This window comes from Mobula hypostoma, chromosome 8, assembly GCF_963921235.1.
Source record: "Mobula hypostoma chromosome 8, sMobHyp1.1, whole genome shotgun sequence".
NCBI lineage: Eukaryota > Metazoa > Chordata > Chondrichthyes > Myliobatiformes > Myliobatidae > Mobula > Mobula hypostoma.
In genome coordinates this window covers 146,830,607-146,855,361 of record NC_086104.1, presented here as the reverse complement: position 1 = coordinate 146,855,361, position 24,755 = coordinate 146,830,607, and the positions used below count along the sequence as shown (strand labels likewise).

General features: G+C 41.4%; 1 protein-coding gene across 3 annotated transcripts in view; it reads right to left on the bottom strand.

Moving 5' to 3' along the window:
- The window catches only part of LOC134351029 (leucine-rich repeat transmembrane neuronal protein 4), a 362,646-nt gene that overhangs the window by 182,695 nt on the left and 155,196 nt on the right, over positions 1-24,755 (bottom strand). The window lies entirely within an intron of this gene.

Genomic DNA, 24,755 nt, shown 5'->3' with positions numbered 1-24,755 from the left:
CCTAATGTCCATGGCCTGCGTAGGCTTGGAACATTATTATAGGATTGGCATTGTATAGCACACCATTGCATGCGCATGCTGTGTATTCAACTACCTCTGTCCATCAGACACATTGAGTGCCATGATAGTGTAGTGGTTAGAACAATACTATCACAACTGGGAGTGTTCCATAGTTCAGAGTTCAATTCTGGCACCCTTCTCTAAGGAGTGTCTGTAGGTCCTCCCCCATGGAATGCGTGGGTTTTCTCCAGGTGCTACAGTTTCCTCCCACAATCCAAAGACATACTGGCTAGGTAAACTGGTCATTTTAAATTGTCCCACAATTAGGTTAAGGTTAATCAGATTTGTCGGGGATCACTGGGGCGGCGAAGTTTGAAGGCCCCAGGAGGGCCTACTCCACTCTATAATGCAGGATAAACTGAATAAACATGGCGGAACTTGAATGAAAAATCTCTGACTCTTAAAGGATCTTTCCTAATTTCTTTCTCTGATCGTTTATTCATAGAAATTTTGTGGCACAGTAAACATAAATATTTCATGTACTATAGAGTTTCTCAGCCATGATTTGTTCTCATCTACCATTCAAAATCTGAAACCCATTCATCAAATAACCCCTCTACTCTCTGTTTTCCATGGATTTGTCTGCTATATATGGGTTAAAGTATGAAACGCCTCTTAATTCTTCCTGAGAGTTGATTGTAAAGGCTCAGTTCCAATTTTAGCAATACCTTTAATTCTAATCATTAAGTTTAAGAGTTGTTTTGGTAAACAAGTTTCTACATTGATATTCACAACTTTATAGCACATCACAGAGTTCATGATTATGTTAAATTAGAGAGAATAAATATTTTCTTTAATCCCTTTGGAACATCTGCTGTTGATTCCCTACACCCTGAATAAATGTGTGAGGAGGAGAATGATGCATGATACCTGAGATACAGCTCTACCTACACTCAGTGACCATTTTATTAGATACCACCTGTACCTAATAAACTGCTCACTGAGTATATGTTCATGGTCTTCTGCTGCTGTAGCCCATCCACATCTAGGTTTGACATGTTGCATGTTCAGAAATGCTCGAATGCACACCACTGTTGTAACGCCTGGTTATTAGAGTTACTGTTGCCTTCCTGTTCAGCTTGAAACAGTCTGGCCATTCTCCTCCGACCTCTCACATTAACAAGACATTTTTACCCATAGAACTGCCACTCACTAGATGGGTTTTTTTCTGTGTCATTCTCTGTAAACTTAACTGTCATGCATTAAAATCCCAGCTGATCAGCAGTTTCTGAGATACTCAAACTGCCCCGTCTGGCACCAACAATCATTCTACGGTCAAAGTCATCTAGATCACATCTCTTCCCCATACTGATGGTCTGAGCAACAACTAAGCCTCTTGGCCATGTCTGCATGTGTTTATGCATTGACCTGTTGCCACATGATTGGCTGATTAGATATTTGCATTAAGAAGCAGGTGTATAAAAGTAGCCAGTGAGAAGAAGTTCATATTCTATTCTCCCTCTACATCCCTCACTAAAGCAGCCTTGTTTCTCCTTCACTGTCCTGCAACTAGACACCTCACTCTCCTATCCCTCGCACAAAAGCACAGCATATGGTTCCTGTGCTGATGTGAATGAGGAATAAATGCATCATAAGGTTTTAGAATGGTCCATTCCAGCTTTGAAATAATTTTAATGGTGTGGAAAGTCTTAACATCTGCTTAATGCTCTCTCTTGCATTGAAAATGATTTTTTTTACACAGGCAATGGGTTTAAATCCTTCTGCTTTTAGTTGCTGTTGTCGATTTAAAATTACATCAAGCTATATATATTTCTTCCTGTCACTTTTATTTTTCCTTCTCAATTCCATTTGTCCTTCTCTATCATTTTGTTTTCTGCACCTGATTTGATGCTGAATTCACTATTTCGCTTTGGGCACTGCACTGACAACTTTTCAGTCAGATTGCCGAAGAGGACACATAGTTCCTGGTCTCTGATGCCCCGTCACAGGCTTTCTGCTCATCTCAATGGGCTGCAAAATGAAAATCCAACACAGAACTCTAGGGAAACACAGGCTGAGTGCTGTTTGCTGCAAAATCAGGTCATGTCTGACTGTATATAAGCATAGTAGATTGTGGTTAATTGGGACACATTTTACACCAGTACATTTTGCCCCAATTAGCTGAAATAGTCAAAATAGTATAAAAAGGACAAATTATCATTTAACTGAGGAATAATTTATGTATTCAAATGAAATATAGAACAAATTAGAACATGACCAATAATACTATAATGCTATAAAATTGTATTAGTTCCCGATAGTTATTGACGGAGGAACTCATCCAGTGTACACTGCTGTGTTCTTTTGATTGACTGTAAATGAACAAAATCAGCGCAGGCATCCAGTACAGATAGTGGACTGCCTTCATACAGTGCTTTCAATGATTGCATCCCCCAATTCTTTATTTTCATTGAAAATGAAGATTGTTGAAACCTTCAAATTCATTGTAGTTTGTAACTTGTTGAAGTTGTGAAAACATATAATTTTCACTCCTGGCTGTTTCTGGCACTTCCAAGCCTGAAAGCTTGATAGTGCAGTGAACAAAAAACAGTTCTGAATTGTCTTAGTGCTTATTTCTTGCCAACCATCAATTGCAAAAATCTCTGCTTTTTGAATACAAACACACGCAACTGATGCTATTTAAAAACTGCTCACTCTAAGTTTGGTGGATCATCTAAAGGCTGCACAAGTACACACGTGTCAGGTTGGTCAAGTTCATACTATTTATATGGAGATGCAGATGCTAGAATCTGAAGCTACACACAGAAACCTAGATGAACACAACAGGTCAGGCAGCTTCTAAGAAGGGAAATGGGCTGTTGATAGTTCAAGTCAAGACCATGCATCTGGACTGAATCCAATTGAAGGTTCTCAATCCAAAATGCCAACTGTCCATTTCCCTCCATTGTCGCCGCCTGACCATCTGAGCTCCTCTGGATTTTTATGTGTTGCTGCATGTTATTCAGAACGCTGGTCTCTCAAAGCAGGCGTGTTATCCAAAGACCGGACTTGGGAAGAGATTCAACAGACAGGCAGCTGAAGGAAGAGTTTCAAGGCTGTGATTAAAACCTCCATGAAGAAAGCTAGCACTGGTACTGACTTTAGCGTCGACTCCATGGAACATGGGGACGGCATTGGGAAACTTGCCGTCGATGCAACGGGGTCACACCAGAGCTCTGTGTAAATGGGTGAAGGAGTGCACACTGTATCACAAATGTCAAACCCACCCAAACCATCAATAACCTTGGTGTCCACATTTCCGAGGATCTCACCTGGTCCCTGAACTCCTCCACCCTGATCAAAACGGCGCAACAGTGCCTTTATTTGCTGTAGAGCATGAAGAGAGCTGACCTCTGTCCCAGGATACTGACGGACTTTTACCGCTGTACAATTGAGAGCATACTCACCAACTGCATCTCAGTGTGGTATGGCAGTTGTCCCGTATCGGACCACAAAACTGCCCAGCAGATTATCGGCACCTAATTGCCCACCATTGAGAACATCTACCATAAACACTGCCTGGGCAGGGCGAAAGGCATTATCAGGGATGCATCTCACCCTAACCATGGACTTTTTACTCTCCTCCCATCCGGTAGGCGCTACAGGAGCCTCCGCTCCCGCACCAGCAGGCACAGGAAGAGCTTCTTCCCTGAGGCTGTGACACTGCTGAACCTCCCATCACAGCGCAAAGCAGTATTTCATCCATATTGTACTGTCTCGGTACTTTCATATTTGTGTGCTGTAGCACTGTATTTATTTGCAGTTATATTGTAAATAACACTATTCTTTGCATTTCTGGTCAGATGCTAAATGCATTTCATTGGCTTTGTATCTGTACTCGGCATAATGATAATAAAGATGAATCTAATCTAATCTAATCCAATAATGTCCTGTCTCAGACGGAACTGCAATTCCACATCTGCCATCTTAGAATCCCAAAACTATAAGCAAGCTGTCCTCAATCTCAAGAAGAAATATTTACTGATAACTTTTGGATCTTGTTTTATTTTATTTTATTATGACTGGCTAACAATACAATACGGTCTCTCAATTGAGTACGTATAATTGTCACTCCATATATAACTGTCAACTGGTGGCAAACATGGTGTGGTTGGTTTAGTGGTAGATATCTTAAGGACAAACACAACTAAAAATAGAAACTGCAGGAAGCACTCAGCAGGTCAGGCAGCATCCGTGGAGAGAGGAATACAGTTATTGCTTCAGGTCAGAAACTCTGTCAGAAAGGGGAAAGAAAAAAAAAATCAAAATGAAGGGAAGTTAGAGGTGGGAAGGATAGGACAGAGGGAATATCACTGATAGGGTGAGGTCAGGGTTGCTGTGGGGATATGTTATGGATGTCATCCAGTCAATGGGTAAATAGGGGCAGTTAACTATTATATTAATATCGCAGAGGATACTAAAAGCTTTTTCAATTATATAAAGAGTAAAAGACAGGTGAGAATAGATATAGGACCGATAGAAAATGATACTGGAGAAATTGTAACGGGAGATGAGGAGATGGCAGAGGAACTGAACAAGTATTTTGCATCAGTCTTCACTGAGGAAGACAGCAGTATACCGGACACTCAAGGGTGGCAGGGAAGAGAAGTGTGCGCAGTCACAATTACGACAGAGAAAGTACTCAGGAAGCTGAATAGGCTGAAGGTAGATAAATCTCCTGGACCAGATGGAATGCACCCTCATGTTCTGAAGGAAGTAGCTGTGGAGATTGCGGAGGCATTAGCGATGATCTTTCAAAAGTCGATAGATTCTGGCATGGTTCCAGAGGACTGGAAGATTGCAAATGTCACTCCGCTATTTAAGAAGGGGGCAAGGAAGCAAAAAGGAAATTATAGACCTGTTAGCTTGACATCCGTGGTTGGGAAGTTGTTGGAGTCGATTGTCAAGGATGAGGTTACAGAGTACCTGGAGGCATATGACAAGATAGGCAGAACTCAGCATGGATTCCTTAAAGGAAAATTCTGCCTGACAAACCTATTACAATTTTTTGAGGAAATTACCAGTAGATTAGACAAGGGAGATGCAGTGGATGTTGTATATTTGGATTTTCAGAAGGCCTTTGACAAGGTGCCACACATGAGGCTACTTAACAAGATAAGAGCCCATGGAATTACAGGAAAGTTACATACGTGGATAGAGAGTTGGCTGATTGGCAGGAAACAGAGAGTGGGAATAAAGGGATCCTATTCTGGTTGGCTGCCGGTTACCAGTGGTGTTCCGCAGGGATCAGTGTTGGGGCCGCTTCTTTTTACATTGTACATCAATGATTTAGATTATGGAATAGATGGCTTTGTGGCTAAGTTTGCTGACGATACGAAGATAGGTGGAGGGGCCGGTTGTGCTGAGGAAACGGAGAGTCTGCAGAGAGACTTGGATAGATTGGAAGAATGGGCAGAGAAGTGGCAAATGAAGTACAATGCTGGAAAGTGTATGGTTATGCACTTTGGCAGAAAAAATAAAGGGGCAGACTATTATTTAAATGGGGAAAGAATTCAAAGTTCTGAGATGCAACGGGACTTGGAAGTCCTCATACAGGATACCCTTAAAGTTAACCTCCAGGTTGAGTCAGTAGTGAAGAAGGCAAATGCAATGTTGGCATTCATTTCTAGATGAATAGAGTATAGGAGCAGGGATGTGATGTTGAGGTTCTATAAGGTGCTGGTGAGACCTCACTTGGAGTACTGTGGGCAGTTTTGGTCTCCTTATTTAAGAAAGGATGTGCTGACGTTGGAGAGGGTACAGAGAAGATTCACTAGAATGATTCCGGGAATGAGAGGGTTAACATATGAGGAACGTTTGTCCGCTCTTGGACTGTATTCCTTGGAGTTTAGAAGAATGAGGGGAGACCTCATAGAAACATTTCGAATGTTAAAAGGCATGGACAGAGTGGATGTGGCAAAGTTGTTTTCCATGATGGGGGAGTCTAGTACGAGAGGGCATGACTTAAGGATGGAAGGGCACCCTTTCAGAACAGAAATGCGAAGAAATTTTTTTAGTCAGAGGGTGGTGAATTTATGGAATTTGTTGCCACGGGCAGCAGTGGAGGCCAAGTCATTGGGTGTATTTAAGGCAGATATTGATAGGTATCTGAGTAGCCAGGGCATCAAAGGTTATGGTGAGAAGGCAGGGGAGTGGGACTAAATAGGAGAAACTGGATCAGCTCATGATAAAATAGCAGAGCAGACTCGATGGGCCGAATGGCCTACTTCTGCTCCTTTGTCTTATGGTCTTAAAGACACAGAAAGCAAATACCTGAAGGAGAATCTGACAAAGAAATTTTTGACATGAAGCCTTGACACTATTTCTCTCTCACAGGTGCTGCCTGACCTGTTGAGTATTTCCAGTTACTTTTGTTTTTATTTCAGCTTTCTAGCATCTGTAAGATTTAAAAAAAAAAATTTCATCTACATTTAATCATGCCTACTTTACAGATAAAGTACAGAATGTCACGGGTAATGGAAGACCTGACCGATGAAAATCCGACTTAACTATCCCAAATCTCTTCACTAGGAAATGTTGCAGAAATCACCCAGAGTAAAAGCTTTTGCCATCTTCAAATTCTGTTTCTGTATCAGATCGATTGCAAGAATGTGGGTTGGGTGCATGCAGCCATCTGATAGCATGGTGAATCAATTGATCCTCTTTCGCAAGGAGGGAGGTTTTTGTTCTCTTTTGTTGCGGGCATTTGAGCGTACATGTCTTGTCCCTGTGGGCCAGGTTTGTTGCTCCCACACTGTAAGTTGCCCCAGATATAGCAATACTAAAATGACCCAGTAAAAACCTTATAATCATATTACTCCACTGGCATTCTGGCTCCACACATACGTAATAGTTACAGACCTGATCTGCCTCTTTTGTTAAAACAAAACTGATTGCTTTCTCACTGATTAACCCAGATCAGCAGTCCCATTGTTCTACCTGGATTTTATTCAGACAAACATTTGTCGCAAGCCACATGTTGGTAACATCTCCTATAATTTACTCATATTCCCCAGTCTACTCTTTGCAAATCTGTTCCCGAATGTTTTTAAGGCTTAAAGTTTTGGAGAAATTGCTTGTTTCCAATTGATGGAAAATTCCATTCACAGAAAATTCTCGGGAAGATATTACGACTAGCGGTTATACTGGGTTGATAAGAGTGATCGGCCAATTTGGGTAGACCTGGAACTGAAAGTTGTCAAACAGTTTTATGTAACCTCGTTATTGGGAGCTCCTTTACCTATACAATTAGTTAAAGTTGTTAATTTAAACCTATATCCTGTGATTAAGTATTCTTCACAAATTTGGCTCCAGTTCCGCAATTTTTTTAATCTTAAAAAATTTAAACTTTGTAGTTTAATTTACCGAGATTACTTTTTTAAGCCTTCTTTGAGTGATCCAATTTTTTTACTTTGGAAAAATAAAGGTATTAATTCTTTTTTGGATTTATTTAAAGAAGATAGATTGATTTCTTTTGAACAATTAATTGACAAATATTCTCTTTCATACTCACACTTTCTGCAATACCTTCAGGTTAGACATATTTTACAAAAATATTTAAGTAATTTTCCTTATATATTGGAGGCTGACCTGTTCGATACTATTATGAGTATGAATGCTTTGATTAAGGGTTCTATTGGAAGAATTTATAATTTATTATTACAATGGGATAAGCGTCCTTTATCTAAGATTAAACAGGATTGGGAAAAGGAACTTAATTTGAGGATTGGATGCGGATTTTGAAGTTGGTTAACTCTTCTTCAATTTGTGCTAGCCATTCATTGATCCAATTTAAAATTGTACATCGTTATCATTTGACAAAGGAGAGACTTTCTAAAATCTTTTCTAATGTTGATAGTTATTGTGATAGATGTAAAACTGAGGTAGCTACACTGACACATATGTTTTGGTCTTGTTCTATATTGGAACAGTTCTGGAAGTCGGTTTTTTCAGCAATTTCTAAAGCACTTAAAATTAATTTACAACCTAATAAATTAACTGTGCTTTTTGGAATAATTCCTCAAAATATTCATGGTATTTCTATGTCTGACCAACATGTTATTGCATTTGTTACATTGATAGTTAGGAGGGCCATTTTGTTGAAGTGGAAGGATACACCAGCTCCCACTTTGTCACAATGGTTCTCTCAAGTGATGCTATGTCTTAGTTTGGAGAAAATTAGAAGTTGAACCTTTGAACCTTTATTTGATTTTGAGAAAAGATGGGGCTTATTTGCTCGTTATTATCATGTGAGTTAATTGATATCATTTTTCTATGATATAATCGTAAATTTTTTAGTATATTTTCTTTTCTTGCTGGTGGTTCGATGTTTATTTTTAGAAGCTATTTGTATGACGCATGACTCCAGGGTTGTACACCTAATGGGTTCTTTTTTTTTCTCACTTTTCTGCTTAGTAGGTTTTTTTTGTTATCACCAAATTTTTTTTTCAATCTTTAAGATAATGTCTTTTTTGAGACATTGTAAGTGTTGTTACTTCAATGTACTCATGTTATTTTTCCTGTACAATATAACAATAAAAAGATTTGAAAAGAAAGAAAGAAAGAAAGATTAGCTTTATTTGTCGCATGTACATCAAAACATACAATGAAATGTACTGTTTACATCAAATCAAATCAGCGAGGATCATGTTGGGCAAGTGGCACCATGCTTCCAGTGCCAACGTTTTACGCCCAAAATTACTAATCCTAACCGTACATCTTTGGAATGTGGGAGAAAAACAGAGGACCCGAAGGAAACTCATGCATTCACTGGGAGAATATACAAAGTCCTCAGAGGCAGCGGTGGGAATTGAAGTCTGATCGGTGAACGCTGGTGATATAAAAGCATTACGCTAATTGCTAAGCTACCATGCCGCCCTGTATGTAACCCATGGACCTGCTGTAAAACCTGCACCACGAAGTTAACTCAACGTGTTAAAATGTTACAATGCCCTCTCCTACAGACGCTTGCACATACAGTTCCAATCTGTTCTTCCATTTCACACCCATCCATATTTTGAAATTCTGGAAGATTCAAGGCAATCTTTTATATATGTTGAATGGAAGTTTTTTTTTCTGAAGCACAAGAAAAAATGAGCCACTTACTCATCCACTTCACTTAGAAGCTCAGATGGGTGGTTAACATCTAGGCATATGAACAGAAAATATAACTTAAAATAATTTCTGCTCTTAACTCTTGACGACTTTGAAAAGAAACATAATCTAGTTTTCTGGAATACAAAAATTAGATTTCTATATCTCAGACAATGCAAGTACCCATTAAATTCATTGTTGAGAACAGAGTAACTATGTTATTAGCCAGTCAAATGGCTGTCACTCCTTATGTACATGACAGCAGGAAGATGTTACACTTATATTCGTGTGATACAACGCGGACAACTAAAAGCAGATCATTGCAAGAAGCCCGGCTTTATGTAAAGCCAACATGTATGATATAATTGCAGTCATCTTTTGGAGTAATGTGTGAGTCACTTCTAGTTTTTTTTGGTAGAAATAATATTCTTCTCTACTTCTGCCTCTAAGTGTGGGAATTGGACAAGTAAAGTAGAATGAGATGAGTTGCCTATGGCAAGATGATTGCTCTTCAGGGAAGCCTGTTGCAGAAGCGTTCTTAAGTCTACAGCTGTTGGCTCCAAGTGAAGACTCCTGTGAACTGAAACTCCCTCTAGCCAAATGTTGAGGAAACGGGAGTCAGGCTTTTGGGCTACCACCAGCGTTTGAATGTCACTGGTTTGCACCTGTTTAAGATCTGCAGTTATCAAATCTGAAACTTGGCCGAAACCCTGATTTGTTTCCAAATCCAATTTACCACAGTGATATATCGAAAGAAGGATCGAAAGAAGCTACAGAAAGTTGTGAAATTAGTCAGCTCCATCTTGGGCACTAGCCTCCGTAGATTCCAAGACATCTTCAAGGAGCGGTGCCTCAGAAAGGTGGTGTCTATTATTAAGGACCCCCATCACCCAGGACATGCCCTCTTAGACCATAAGACCATAAGACAAATGAGCAGAAGTAGGCCATTTGGCCCATCGAGTCTGCTCCGCCATTTTATCATGAGCTGATCCATTTTATCCTATTTAGTCCCACTGCCCCGCCTTCTCACCATAACCTTTGATGCCCTGGCTACTCAGATACCTATCAATCTCTGCTTTAAATACACCCAATGACTTGGCCTCCACTGCTGCCTGTGGCAACGAATTCCACAGATTCACCACCTTCTGATTAAAAAAAATTTTCTTCGCATTTCTGTTCTGAATGGGCTCCCTTCAATCCTGAAGTCATGCCCTCTCGTACTAGACTCCCCCATCATGGGAAACAACTTTGCCACATCCACTCTGTCCATGCCTTTTAACATTCAAAATGTTTCTATGAGGTCTCCCCTCATTCTTCTAAACTCCAAGGAATACAGTCCAAGAGTGGACAAACGTTCCTCATACGTTAACCCTCTCATCCCCAGAATCATTCTAGTGAATGTTCTCTGTACCCTCTCCAACGTCAGCACATCCTTTCTTAAATAAGGAGACCAAAACTGCCCACAGTACTCCAAGTGAGGTCTCACCAGCGCCTTATAGAGCCTCAACATCACATCCCTGCTCCTATACTCTATTCCCCTAGAAATGAATGCCAGCATTGCATTCTTCTCATTGTTACTGCAGGAAGGAGGTACAGAAGCCTGAGGACACACACTCAGCAATTCAGGTAGAGCCTTTTCCCCTCTGCTATCAGATGCCTAAATGAATATTGAACCCATGAATACTACCTCACTTTTTTTTTTGCTTTTATATTATTTCTGTTTTGGGACTAATTTTAGTTAATGCTACTGCTAAGTTAACACATTTCATGACATATGCCGTGATATTAAATCTGGTTCTGCTTCTGATATACCACACATGCCAAAATTTTAACCTATTGCCCATAGACATAGAACAAGGACCTTCGCCCATGATATTAACTAAGATTTTAACCTACTCCAAGATCAATCTAACCCTTCCCTCCTACATAGCCCTCTGCTCTTTTATCATCCATGTGCCTATCTAAGAATTTTTTCAATACCTCAATGTATCTGTCTCTACCACTATCCCCTGGGCATTCCACTCTGTGTGAAAAAATTACCTCTGACATTCCCCTATACTATCATCTAATCATCTTAAAATCATGCCCATCTTCTCAAATTGCCACTTGCAACTATTAGCTGTCCCCAGCTAACCTGGCACCACACTCAACAAGCTGTTGCTCGGATCCATAGGGACACAGCTTGGTGGTCTCCCTCCCCGCTGCCATCTGCTGAACCAGAACTCTGACCACTGGACTGCGAACACCATCCACATTTAAATTCAGAAGTGTGTTATAACCTGGCCACGGCCAGCCCTATTACACTGGAAAAGAAGGCTCACATTTCTATGGACACTTTCATGACCTCAGCAGGTCGTGAAAGGTTTTACAATCAATTTGCCGATTATTTTACCTTAACTATTCATTGAATATTACTTCCCTGGATGATATCTATGCTCCATCCTGAAGTGGGAAGGCAGTTAAGCATTACACACAGTTTTATTTTTTTTTACATTTCCTTGCAGCACGGTCCATCATGTCTATACTGGCTCCCAGTGCAATCCCATCAACCCCGTTCCCTCACCATTCCCCTGTAACCCATTCTCTCTCTCATGTCCATCTGCTCTAGCTGTTTGATCCTCCAGCCGCCCCGCCCGGTATGTTAACCAGGATGTCGCCTTCAGTTCAGTTTTGAGGAGTGATTGGACAGACTGGGCTTGCTTTCACTGGAGCACAAGAGGCTGAGGGATAACTGGTCTATAAGATAATAAGAAAAGTAGAGAGGGTAGTGAAGAAAAAATCTTTTTCCCATGGAAGGGGCATCAAATCAAGTGGGCAAAAATTTAGGGCGAGAGGAAGGAGCTTGAAAGGGGATCTAAGGGGGTGTAAGGAAAGGTGAATGGTGGCAGATGATACATACTGTTCATAATAGAAATGTTCTACATAATTCACAAACACCATCATTGAATTGTTGAGTTCACTGTAAGAGATGGTGTCTGATGTAACAACGTCAGTGTACGCTGACTGCATTTGGTTTGTTTGTAACGGAAGTAAAGACTGCTGCTTTTAAGCACATAAAACAACTCTTCTATGTTATAAGCACAGAATGTTACCTGGTTTAGAGGGCTTTTGCTATCATGAGAGGCTGGACAGACTTGGGTCTTTTTCTAGGGAGTGGTGGAAGCTGAGGGGAGATCTGACAGAGGTTTATGACACTGTGAGATTCAGAGATAGAGTAGACAGGGACTATCTGTTTTTCCCAGGGAAGAAATGTCTAATACCAGAGGACATACATTGAAGTGGAGAGGGGGTAGGTTCGAGGGGGATGTGAGGGGTAAGTTTTTCACTCAGAGAGTGGTGGACACCTGGAATGCGCTGCTTGGTATGGTGGTAGAGGACTGGAGGCTTTTAAGAGACTTTTGGATAGGCACATAGATGTAAGGAAGATGGAGGGATGCGGACATGGTGCAGATGGGAGGGATTTGTTTTTGGGTTTTTAAAAATTTACTTTTTAGATGGTTTGGCACAACATTGTGGGCCAAAGGGCTTGTTCCTGTGCTGTACTGTCCTATGTTCCATATAAAATCCTGCAGGGTTAAGCTTTATATACAGAGAGTGGCTGATATCTGCAATCTGCTTCCAGGGGAGGTGGTACAATTTAGATACAATAAATGCATTTAAGTGGAATTTTAAAAGACGCATTACTATGCTGACTTGATCTTGTGCAGCAAAGTTGGGTTAGTGTGAATGAGTTAAAAGATTAGCATGAATGTGATGAGCTGAAGATCCTGTTTCAGTGCTGTACAATACTATAATTCTATAACACCCACACTAGGAGTAATTTGCAGTGACCAATTAACCTACTGACCTGAACAACTTTCAGATGTGGCAGGAAACCCTCATAGTTCAAAAACTCCACTCAGCTTCCACATTACTGGGACAATTAGAATCCTTGGGTTGTTTCAACTATTAATACTCCCACACATCACCCCTGGACAGCCAAGGCCTAAATGTTGTCCACCATTCTCCTTGTTACTGACTCACCAAGGTATAAAATGGATGAAGGTTGGTCAGGCATGCAAACATTTCACACCTTCAGATTTCATGCTTTGTGGGTAATATTTATTGATGCCAAATTTTGAACTAAAAGAAAAAGTGGCCTCTTCTTATAAACACAACCTCTAGACATCCAAAATAGCAAGGTGGACAAAGGATGGTGCCAACGTTTCGGATCTGAGGTTTATCGATTGGACTGCAGTTCAATTGGACTCTTTCGCTTTTATATTCTGTTTTTGCTTGTTCTGTCTTGTTGCCGTTTGGACGATTTCTTTGTTTTTCATGTGTGGGGAGCGTTTTTAATGTTCTTGTTGCTGTTTGTATAATTAGATTTTTTTTGCGTTTGGGAGGGTTTGACGTTCTTATTGCCATTTGTGCATTGGGGGTGGGTTTGATGTTCTTGTTGTTGTTTGCATGATTTTTTTTTTGTGCGTGGGGGGGTTGATGTTTTTCTTTGTATAGCTTCCATGATTTTCTTTGTTTCATGGCTCTCTGGAGAAGACAAATCTCAGAGGTCTATACTGCCTACATAAAGGTACTTTGAACTTTGAACTTGAAATTCTTTTGGATTGCAGTGAGTGCAGGTTTGATTTCTTTGTGTTCCAATGGATGATCGGACTCAAAGACAGCCAAGGGGCTTAAAGAGAGCTAATCACAGCTATTTAACACAAAGCACCACAGCAAATATTTTGCCGCTGGCACACAGCAATAAATAACATAGCCCTATAAATATTTTTTGGAACTTGCAAATTCTCTGAATGCCAGCAACGGTTTTTATTTTCCCAATTTGACTATAAATTAAATAGCAGCAAATTTCCATCAAGCGAGGGCCATCAGATGACATTTGCAATGATCATTTGATCTCTCTCCATGATGAAATTTGACATTCATCTGCCAAATCTTCCTATTCTTACACTTACTGATGAATGGCACAGGCAGCAATCCAGAGATTATTACCCTGGAAGTCCTTCTTTTCGGCTTTCTACCTAACGCCTTATATTCTTATTTCAGGACCTCTCCCATTTTCCTACATATGTCATTGGTACCAATATGTACCACAACTTCCAGCTGCTCAGCATCTCTCTTTAGAATGTTGTGAACCCAGTCTATGACATCCCTCATCTAGGCACCAGGGAGGCAACATAACATCCACGTGTCTAGTTCACGTCCACAGAATCTGCTGTTTTCTCATCTAATTATGGAAACATCACTTGGTGAGTCAAATGTCAGGATTTCTAATTGGAACGTACGGTATATTACCATTGTACTTGTTCTCACTGAATTGAATGTGGGATCTTGCTGCACACTTTGGCTGCAGTTTTTCCCAAGATGAATTTTTTTTCATTATTATTTAGAGATACAGCACAGTAATGGGCCCTCTTGGCCCATACTGCCCAACTAGCCCATGTGGCCAATTAACCTACTAACTACACCTTTGGAATGTGGGAGGAGACTGGAGCACCTGGAGGAAACCTGCGCAATCACAGGGAGAATATATGAACTCCTTATGGACAGTGGTGGAATTGAGTCCAGGTCACTGGCAGAATAATGGTATTACGTCAACTGTTAATATAGCCATGCTGCACAAGCAGCAGAGCAAAAAACATTGGTGGCAGCTAACAAAGGCATATGTTCAATGTAAGAATTACACATAGCTCAGAAGGACTAATCTATACTAGGTTGGTCCAGTGACATACGTCAATTGTAAAGTACTTGTTTTTTTTAATGATTGGTTCACTGTATCTCTGTGAATCTAATCATAACTTAATAAATTAAGAATTCTAACTTCAGGTGACGGCAGTTCAAAAGGTTTCCATTGCCTGCAATGTACTTTGGGGAAGTGGAAGGTGCTTCATCAAGTCAAAGTCAAAGTAAGTCCACTATCAAAGTACGTACACTCAGTGGCCTCATTATTAGGTACCTCCTGTACACCAGCTCGTTAATGCAAACATCTCACCAGCCAATCGTGTGCCAACATCTCAATGCCATAAAAGCATGCAGGTCAAGAGATTTTGTTGGGACCAAACATCAGAATGGGGAAGAAATGTGATCTCAGTGATCCTGACCATGGAACGATTGAACGCATAACACACTGAGCCTCGGAGTGGATGGGCTACAGCAGCAGAAGACCAAGAACATTTATTTATTTATTTATATTTATAGAACATAGAATAGTACAGCACAGTACAGGCCCTTCGGCCCACAATGTTGTGCTGACCCTCAAACCCTGCCTCCCATATAAGCCCCCACCTTAGATTCCTCCATATACCTGTCTAGTAGTCTCTTAAACTTCACTAGTGTATCTGCCTCCACCACTGACTCAGGCAGTGCATTCCACGCACCAACCACTCTCTGAGTAAAAAACCTTCCTCTAATATCCTCCTTAAAATTCCCACCCCTTACCTTAAAGCCATGTCCTCTTGTATTGAGCAGTGGTGCCCTGGGGAAGAGGCGCTGGCTATCCACTCTATCTATTCCTCTTATTATCTTGTACACCTCTATCATGTCTCCTCTCATCCTCCTTCTCTCCAAAGAGTAAAGCCCTAGCTCCCTTAATCTCTGATCATAATGCATACTTTCTAAACCAGGCAGCATCCTGGTAAATCTCCTCTGTACCCTTTCCAATGTTTTCACATCCTTCCTATAGTGAGGTGACCAGAACTGGACACAATACTCCAAGTGTGGCCTAATCAGAGCAATACAACACAGAGTAGGCCCTTCCAGTCTTTCGGGCCAACCTCTGACAAACTCGATTAACCCTAACCTAATCATGGGACAATTTACAATGATGAATTAGCCTACCCTTTGCCTTTGCCTTTGGACTGAGGGAGGAAACCGGAGCGCCCGGAGAAAACCCCCAAGGTCACGGGGAAGAACGTACAAACTTCTTTAAGACAGCGGCAGGAGTTGAATCCGTGTCGCTGGTACTGTCAAGTGTTGCTCTAACCATGACACTACCGTGCTGCCCCAACGTTCAGGAATACACTCAGTGGCCACCTCCTATACATAATAAAGTAGCCACTGAGTGAATGTGTCACTATATACCACTTCGAGATTCATTTTCTTGCAGGTAATCACAAGAAAATGAAGAAATACAATAGAATTTATGAGAAACTATACATAAACAAACCGATGTACAAATAAAAAGTAGCTAATACTGAAAACATTGATTGTAGACTTCTCGAAATTGAGTCTATAGGTTGCAGAATCAGTTTAGAGACCTTTTTCTTAATTTCATTGTGACCTATAATTTGATGTTAGTAAATTTTCATTGCTGCAGGTCCCCCCCGCCCCCGAGATTACGTGACAGGTTCCAGAGAAAAGTAAGCCTTTTGTTTCTCTGCTTTACAATGGGGCTCTGCCCAAGAGAGAGGCTCCCCAGTCAGCCGTTCAAACAAATCCAGCTGTTCCGAAAATCTTATCACGCTCTCAGATATCAGCAGTACTTCTCCGCAGAGAAGCTTTAAACGGTTGGTCTATTCTGCAGGAAATTTTGGTTGCAAAATCTATCACACAATACAGACAGTTAAAACAGTTCTTTTCATGACCTTAGGATAAACCAAAGTTCTTAACAACCAATCACGTTTTTAGAAGTGCAGTCACTGTTGGTAATGTAGGCAATTATTTTGTTCTCTGTTTGCTAATGAAAATGCATAAGTATAAATTGTAGCACATCAGAAATAACCACCCTCCCGATAACTTGGACTGTCCAATATAAATTATATGTAGAATGACAGATCCCTGGTATAGGCGGAGATGTAATCAGGGGGTCTACATAGTTTATATGCAAAATAACAGATCATCAGGAGAGAGGTACAGGCTGGAATGTAATTAAGAGGTTCAGAGAGCTTGCATAATAACAGACAATGGGTTACAAGGTGGAACTTAACTGAAATGTTTGGATGTTTTTTCACAGAGTAACTGGCAGCAGAAATGCACAGTACTTGGCAATCTAATCAAGGGATTCAGATTGTTTGCTTGCCTTGCAACGAGCGTGAGCTACAAAGAAGTTGAAAGTTTGCTACACTTTCAATAAGGAGTGACAGGTCCCAGAAGTGGAGTGGGCTACAATCCAACTGAAGAAAGGAGAGTCTTCATCACTGCTCCACTAAAAGTACTGTCTGTGTGTGCGCTCTTAACTCCTGGTGGAGTCGTCGCGGCGCCATCATGACAAGTTTTCGTATGCTCATCGTACGGCGTGTCTTGGGCATCTGAAACCTGGTGGGCCCCATCCCTCTCCACGTCTTTTTTTATGTAAGTTGAAGTTATTAGCTCGACACTGAACTCAGGCACGGATGGAGAGCGTGCAAGAGAGCCAGCCGGATTCGAACTCAGGACCTCTCGCCCCCAAGTCCAGTGCTGATGCCACTATGCCACCAGCCGACAAAAGTACAGTACTTTTCCGCCTCAATCCTACCTCCCCTCCATTATACTTCTCACAGCCTCATGTAAGCAGCCAACATAATCAGGAACCCAAAATACAGGAATTTCTACAGATGCTGGAAATCCAGGCCAACACACATACAAAATGGTGAAGTTGCTTAGCAGGTCAGCCAGCATCTATGTAAGGGAATAAATAGTCGACGTTTCAGGCTACGACCCTTCCTGGTCATCCTCTCTTCTCCCTTTTCAATCAGGGAGAAGATATATAAGTTGGACGGTAGGTACCACCAGGCTGAAGCTGCTGAACAGACCTCTCTTACACCTCTAAAAGATGACCTTTTGATCTGCCAATCTACCAAAAATTCAAAGTTCAAAGTAAGTTTCATTATCAAAGTACATATATGTCACCATATACAACCCTAAGATTTATTTTCTCTTTTCTTGCAGGGATTACTCAACAAATCTATAGAATAGTAACTTTAGGAGGACCAATGCCCAACGAGAGTGCAGAAGACGACAATCTACACAAATGCAAGTATAAATAAATATCTGTAAATAATGAGAACATGAGACGAAGAATCCTTGAAAATGAGTCCTTTGGTTGTGAGAATATTTCAATGATGGGGCAAGTGAAGTAGAGTGAAGTTATCACCATTTGTTCAAGAGCCTGATGTTTGAGAGGTAATAACTGTTCCTGAACCTGATGGTGTGAGTCCTGAGGCTCCTGTACCTTCTTCCTGATGGAAGCAGTGAGAAGCCTGATGGTTGAGGGTTAGTAACTGATGTTGTACCACATCATGGCCATTCACTTTATTTATCCACCTGTGCTGCACATTCTCTGAAACTGCAGCACAGTATTCAGCATCACCATCTGGTGTGGGTAACCGAGGGCGCTGCACAGGATTGAAAAAAAGTTGCAGGAAGTTGTGAACTTCATCAGCTCCATCATGAGCACTTACCATGACTCCATCACCCAGAACATGCAGAGCGGAAGAAGCCATTCCTGAATCACTGAGTGTGTGCCTTCAGGCTCCTGTACCCCCTTCCTGATGGTAACAGTGAGAAGAGGACATGTCCTGCATGATGGGGGTCCTTACTGATAGATGCCACTTTTTTGAATCATCGCTCCTTGAAGATATCTTGGGGAGGGTAGTGCCCGTGGTGGAGCTGACTGAGTTCAAAACTTTCTGCAGCTTATTTTGATCCTGTGCGGTGGCGATCACATACCAAATGGTGATGCAGCCAGTTCGAAGGTGCCAGAATGTGCCGCTACACATGCAGGCTGTCCCCCGCACATCCTCAGATTGTGTTAGTTGTTAACACGAATGATGCATTTCACTGTATATTTCGATGTATACATGATTAATAAATAAATAAATATAATCTAACCTAATCTAGTGTTGAGGAATCAGGGAGTCAGCAGAATGACTTACACATCTTCGGAGAATGGGTGAAGAAACAGTAGGTGGAAAACAATGCAAAGAAATTTAGGGTCATGCACAGAATGGAAAAAGGAATACAGGCAGACATTATTCTCTAAACAGGGAGCAAACTCAGAAATTGGAGGTGCAAAAGGACTTGGGAATCCTAGTGCTGGATTCCCTAAAGGGTAATTTGCAGTTTGAGTTGGTGGTAAGGAAGGCAAATGTAATGTTAACATTCATTTTGAGAGGACTAGAATATAAAAGCAAGGATGTAATGCTGAGGCTTTACAAGGCATTTGTCAGAACACATAAGGAGTATTGTGAGCAGCTACAGGCCCCTTATCTAGAAAAGATGTGTTGGCATTGGAGAGGGTTCAGAGAAGGATTATGAGAACAATCCCGGGAATGAGATTAATATATGAGGAGTGTTTGATGGTTCTACGGCTGTACTCGCTGGAGGCTAGAAGAATGAGGGGGAATTGCATTGAACCCTATTGAATATTGTAAAGCAAAGGTAGAGTGGACATGGAGAGATGTTTCCTGTTGAGAGAGAGTCTAGACTAGAGGGTATTAGTCTTAGTCATAGTCATACTTTATTGATCCCAGGGGAAATTGGTTTTCGTTACAGTTGCACCATAAATAATAAATAGTAATAGAAATACTAATAGTAATACTACTATTAGTAAATAGTAAACAGTAATAGTCATGGAAATAATAAATAGTAATAGAATAGTAATAGAAAAATAGCAATAAATAGTTAAATAGTAATATGTAAATTATGCCAGTAAATTATGAAATCAGTCCAGGACCAGCCTATTGGCTCAGGGTGTCTGACACTCCAGGGGAGGAGTTGTAAAGTTTGATGGTCACAGGCAGGAATGACTTCCTATGACGCTCTGTGTTGCATCTCGGAGGAATGAGTCTCTGGCTGAATGTACTCCTGTGCCCACCCAGTACATTATGTAGTGGATGGAAGACATTGACCAAGATGGCATGCAACTTAGACAGCATCCTCTTTTCAGACACCACCGTCAGAGAGTCCAGTTCCATCCCCACAACATCAGTGGCCTTACGAATGAGTTTGTTGATTCTGTTGGTGTCTGCTACCCTCAGCCTGCTGCCCCAGCACACAACAGCAAACATGATCGCACTGGCCACCACAGACTCGTAGAACATCCTTAGCATCGTCTGGCAGATGTTAAAGGACCTCAGTCTCCTCAAGAAATAGAGACGGCTCTGACCCTTCTTGTAAACAGCCTCAGTGTTCTTAGACCAGTCCAGTTTATTGTCAATTCGTATCCCCAGGTACTTGTAATCCTCCACCATGTCCACACTGACCCCGTGGATGGAAACAGGGGTCACCGGTACCTTAGCTCTCCTCAGGTCTACTACAACCTCAGAATAGAAGCACATCCCTTTAGAACAGAGATGAGGAGGAGTTTCTTTTGGCAGAGGTTAGTGAATCTGTGGAATTTCTTGCCACAGATGGCAGTGGAGGCCAAGTCATTGGGTATATTTGAAGCGGAGGTTGATAGGCTCTTGTTAAGTAAGGACGTCAAAGATTGTGGGGAGAAGGCAGAAGAATAGTTTTGAGAGGGAAAATAAATCAGCTATGATCAAATGTACAGCAGACTTAATAGGCCAAATGGCCTGATTCTGCTCCTAGGTCTCAGGGTCTTACAGTGTTTGACTGAATATACTCTGTGTCAGGGCCTTCCAAGGTATCGGTGGTCAAGGTATTAGCAGAATTTGAGAAACCTCATCCTACTAAGAGGATATCACTCTCCTCAAATTAGTCCTGTGGTTACTATCTTATCCTGAGGCTTTCCTTTTTGATTCTACACTGAACAATGACATGAAGATCAGCAGAATTAAACTGGAGGATCACCCTACACTGACTTTTTTAATTGCAGTGTAGATCACAATCCCATTGTAATCTTTGTACCTTCGAACCCAGCTGCAGGAGCTTTCTTTAGGCATTCATTCCTAATTGTCCACTGGGTTGTGGTGTGGAGTTATGTCGCTACCAAAGGAAATGTAAGGTGCTCCTTCCATCTGCTAGCCTGCAGGTCACCCTTGGGCAAGGTGTAGCACCTGCTTAGCCCTCGATCAGGGTTACATGAAGCCACGGGAGCAGGTGGTGGATGGTCGTATGAGCAGCTGGTGCATATCACAAGTCCTGGTTATGTGACCACTGACACCAGGCAGACAATCTCTGAATAGTATTGATAATGGCTGGGGGTCACCCAGAAGAAGGTAATGGCAAACCACTTCTGGAGAAAAAAAAAATTGCCAAGAACAATCGTGGACTTTGAAAGACCTTTTCACCTATGTCATTTGACATGATACATAATGATGATGATGTTGAGTTATCCAGAAATGGCACGGTATGGTGACAAATCAATTAGTGCTACTGCCTCTCCTGATCAATTCTGGTCAATCCTCATATCAACCCTGATCTGCCTCTGTGGAATTTGTATGTTCTTCTTGCCATGGGTTTCAAAATCAGTTAAAATTGAGTTTATTTGTATACAAGTACACGAATGTACAGGTGCAATGGAAAACTTATTTATAGCAGCATTGCAGGCATATAGAAATATATTCAATATTGTTCAATAGCAACATTAATTATTTTATTTATCATTTATTGAGAAATGGTGCAGAGTGGGCCCTTCTGGACCGTCGAGCCCCACTGCCCAGTAACCCCTGATTTAATTGAGCCTAATCACAGGACAATTTACAATGACCACTTAATCCACCAACTGGTACGTCTTTGGACTGTGGGAGAAAACCCAAGCACCCGGAGGAAACCCACGCAGTCACAGGGAGAACCTGCAAACTCCTTACAGGCAGCAGTGCAAATTGATCCCATGTCTCTACTACTGTAAAGCGTTGTGCTACCCACTACAATACCACGCCATGCTTTACAGTATATAAGAAAGAACATAATTAGAACAAAAAAGATCCACTGGATTGCAAAGTGGTCATGACATTGCCTACTGAAGTAGTGATAAAGGTTACCTGTATATAGCTTGGTTCAAGCACCAACACTCTGGCCACTGTAGTTTCTTTCCACATCCCAAGGACCTGCTATTAGGTTAAAAGGATGCCGTAAAAGGAGATTTTATTGAAACATATAAAATTATGAAAGGGATAGATAAGATAAAGGCAGGAATGTTGTTTTCACTGGTAGGTGAGACTAGAACTAGGGGACAGAACCTCAAGATTTGGGGGAGGAGATTTAGGACAGAGATGAGGAGGGACTGCTTTTCCCAGAGAGTGGTGAATCTGTGGAATTCTCTGCCCAATGAAGCAGTCGAGGCTACCTCAGTAAATATATTTAAGATAAGGTTGGATAAATGCTTGCAGTGGGGCTCGACGGTCCAGAAGGGCCCACTCTGCACCATTTCTCAATAAATGATAAATAAAATAATTAATGTTGCTATTGAACAATATTGAATATATTTCTATATGCCTGCAATGCTGCTATAAATAAGTTTTCCATTGCACCTGTACATTCGTGTACTTGTATACTAATAAACTCAATTTTAACTGATTTTGAAACCCATGGCAAGAAGAACATACAAATTCCACAGAGACAGATCAGGGTTGATATGAGCATTGACCAGAATTGATCAGGAGAGGAATTAATGATTATGGGGAAAAGGCAGGTAGGTGGAGATGGCCAGATCAGGCATGATATTATTGAATGGCGGAGCAGGCTCGACAGGCCAGATGGCCTACTCCTGCTCCTATTTCTTATGTCCTAACGTATCCCTCAATAAAAACAAATGGAAATTGAGTTGATAGATAGTCATTCACAGGGGGTACAGGAAGATAAGGAGTGGGAAATAGGGTGAAAGGAATTGCTTTTTTTATTGGGAGCTGACATGCTCTCCATGTGCTGAATGGTATACTTCCTTGCTATAGAAGTATTAGATTTCAGTGGGAATTGAGACAATTTCAGGGTCTGCGGAGAGCACTCTAGCTGGTTGCAAAACCATCTGGCGTGGAAACGCCACTGAACAAGTGGGAAAAAAGCCGCAGAATGTTGTTAACTCAGACAGCTCCATCATGGGAACTAGATTCCCCAACATCGAGGACATCTTCTAAAGGGAATGCCTCAAAACAGGTGCCGTCCATCATTAAGGACCCCTCGACGCCCAGGTCATGCTCTCTTCTCACTGCCACCATCAGGGAGGAGGTACAGAAGCCAGAAACATACACTCAACATTTTAAGAACAGCTTCTTTCCCTCTGCCATCAAATTTCTGAATGGACATTGAACCCATGAATGCTGCCTCACTAGTTTGCACTAATAATTTTAACTTATATTAGCTAAGTAGTGCAAAAAGAGAACAAATATAGTGAGGAAGTGTTCATGGCTTAACTGTTTGTATATATAACTAATTGTAATTTACAGTATATTTTACACATTGCACTTATGACATATGTCAGTGATAACACACCTGATTCTGATTCAATCATATTAGGTATGATGGAGTCAAGCAGAGCCTAGCACGTTAATTTCCTTTCCTAAATACATGAAATGAAAAGTTTCTTTGATAATCCTGTGATTAGGTATCTACTGTTGCTGATACAAACATTTTAATTCCAAATTTATTCTACTAATTACCATGTAGGCTTTCACAGGATGAGCTGGGAATTAAGCTTAAGCTTAAGCCCAAGACAAAAATAGAATGTTGAGATAAACTGTTTCACTGGACAAAACCCAATTTTTCCATATTCACTGCACAGACTTGGTCCTGCAAGTCTGTGCTAGTCCACAAAACAAGCCTATTCCCCCACAGATTCTCCTCAGATTCCCATCAATTCCACCCCAGATGCGATCACTTGGGGCAATTTACATTGGTTAATTTATCTACCACCATACTTTTTGGGTTGTGAGAGGAAACTGGAGCACCTGGAGGGAATCCATGGTAGAGGGCAGGGTCTGATGGCAGAGAAGTTGTATGGCCTCAGTTGTAACGAGGATTAGGCCTCAAGCCGTGGTGTTGACTGTTTACAGCCACCGGGAGAGAGGCATCAGAGCCAGTTCTCTCCACCGGGGGCAGTGTCGCGCAGAGTCCAGTCTGGAGTCAGTGCTGCCCTTCCAGTGTTTGCTCAGCAGAAGACAAGTTGTTGTGGTCATTTGCAGAATTTGGTGGCGTTGGATGGCTTGAGTTTGAACTCCTTTATTAAGTGGCTGTACCTTTCCATCCTATAGGTGCCATGCCTGCTTTGTGCGGAGTGTGACTGTTGGTATTGTGTTTTCCACCTTGACCCCAGGGTAACGCTGTCTCATTTGGCTGTACTCATGAGTATTCATGAATGGTTGAATGACAATAAAACTTGAATTGATTTGGAGGAAGTTCATGTGGTCACAGGGAGAACGTGCAAACCCCGCAAAGACTACAGCAGAGGTCAGGATTGAACCTGTGCCACTGGGACAGTGAAACGACAGCCCCACTAATTGCACCATTGCGCCAATTGATGGACTGCAAAGGAATGCACCACGATGCATCAACCTGCTAACAGAAGCTAATAAGGAAATAATCAGATGGTCTCCATTAGTGAACTAATGGGATACATCCCATTAGATCACTAATAGACAGCACCGCAGCATAATGGTTAGTATAACACTATTATGGCACCAGCGACCTGGGTTCAATTCCACCGCTGTCTGCACGAAGATTGTACACTCTCCACATAACAGTGTGTGGTAGCCTCCAGGCACTCTTCTTTTCTTCCACATTTCAAA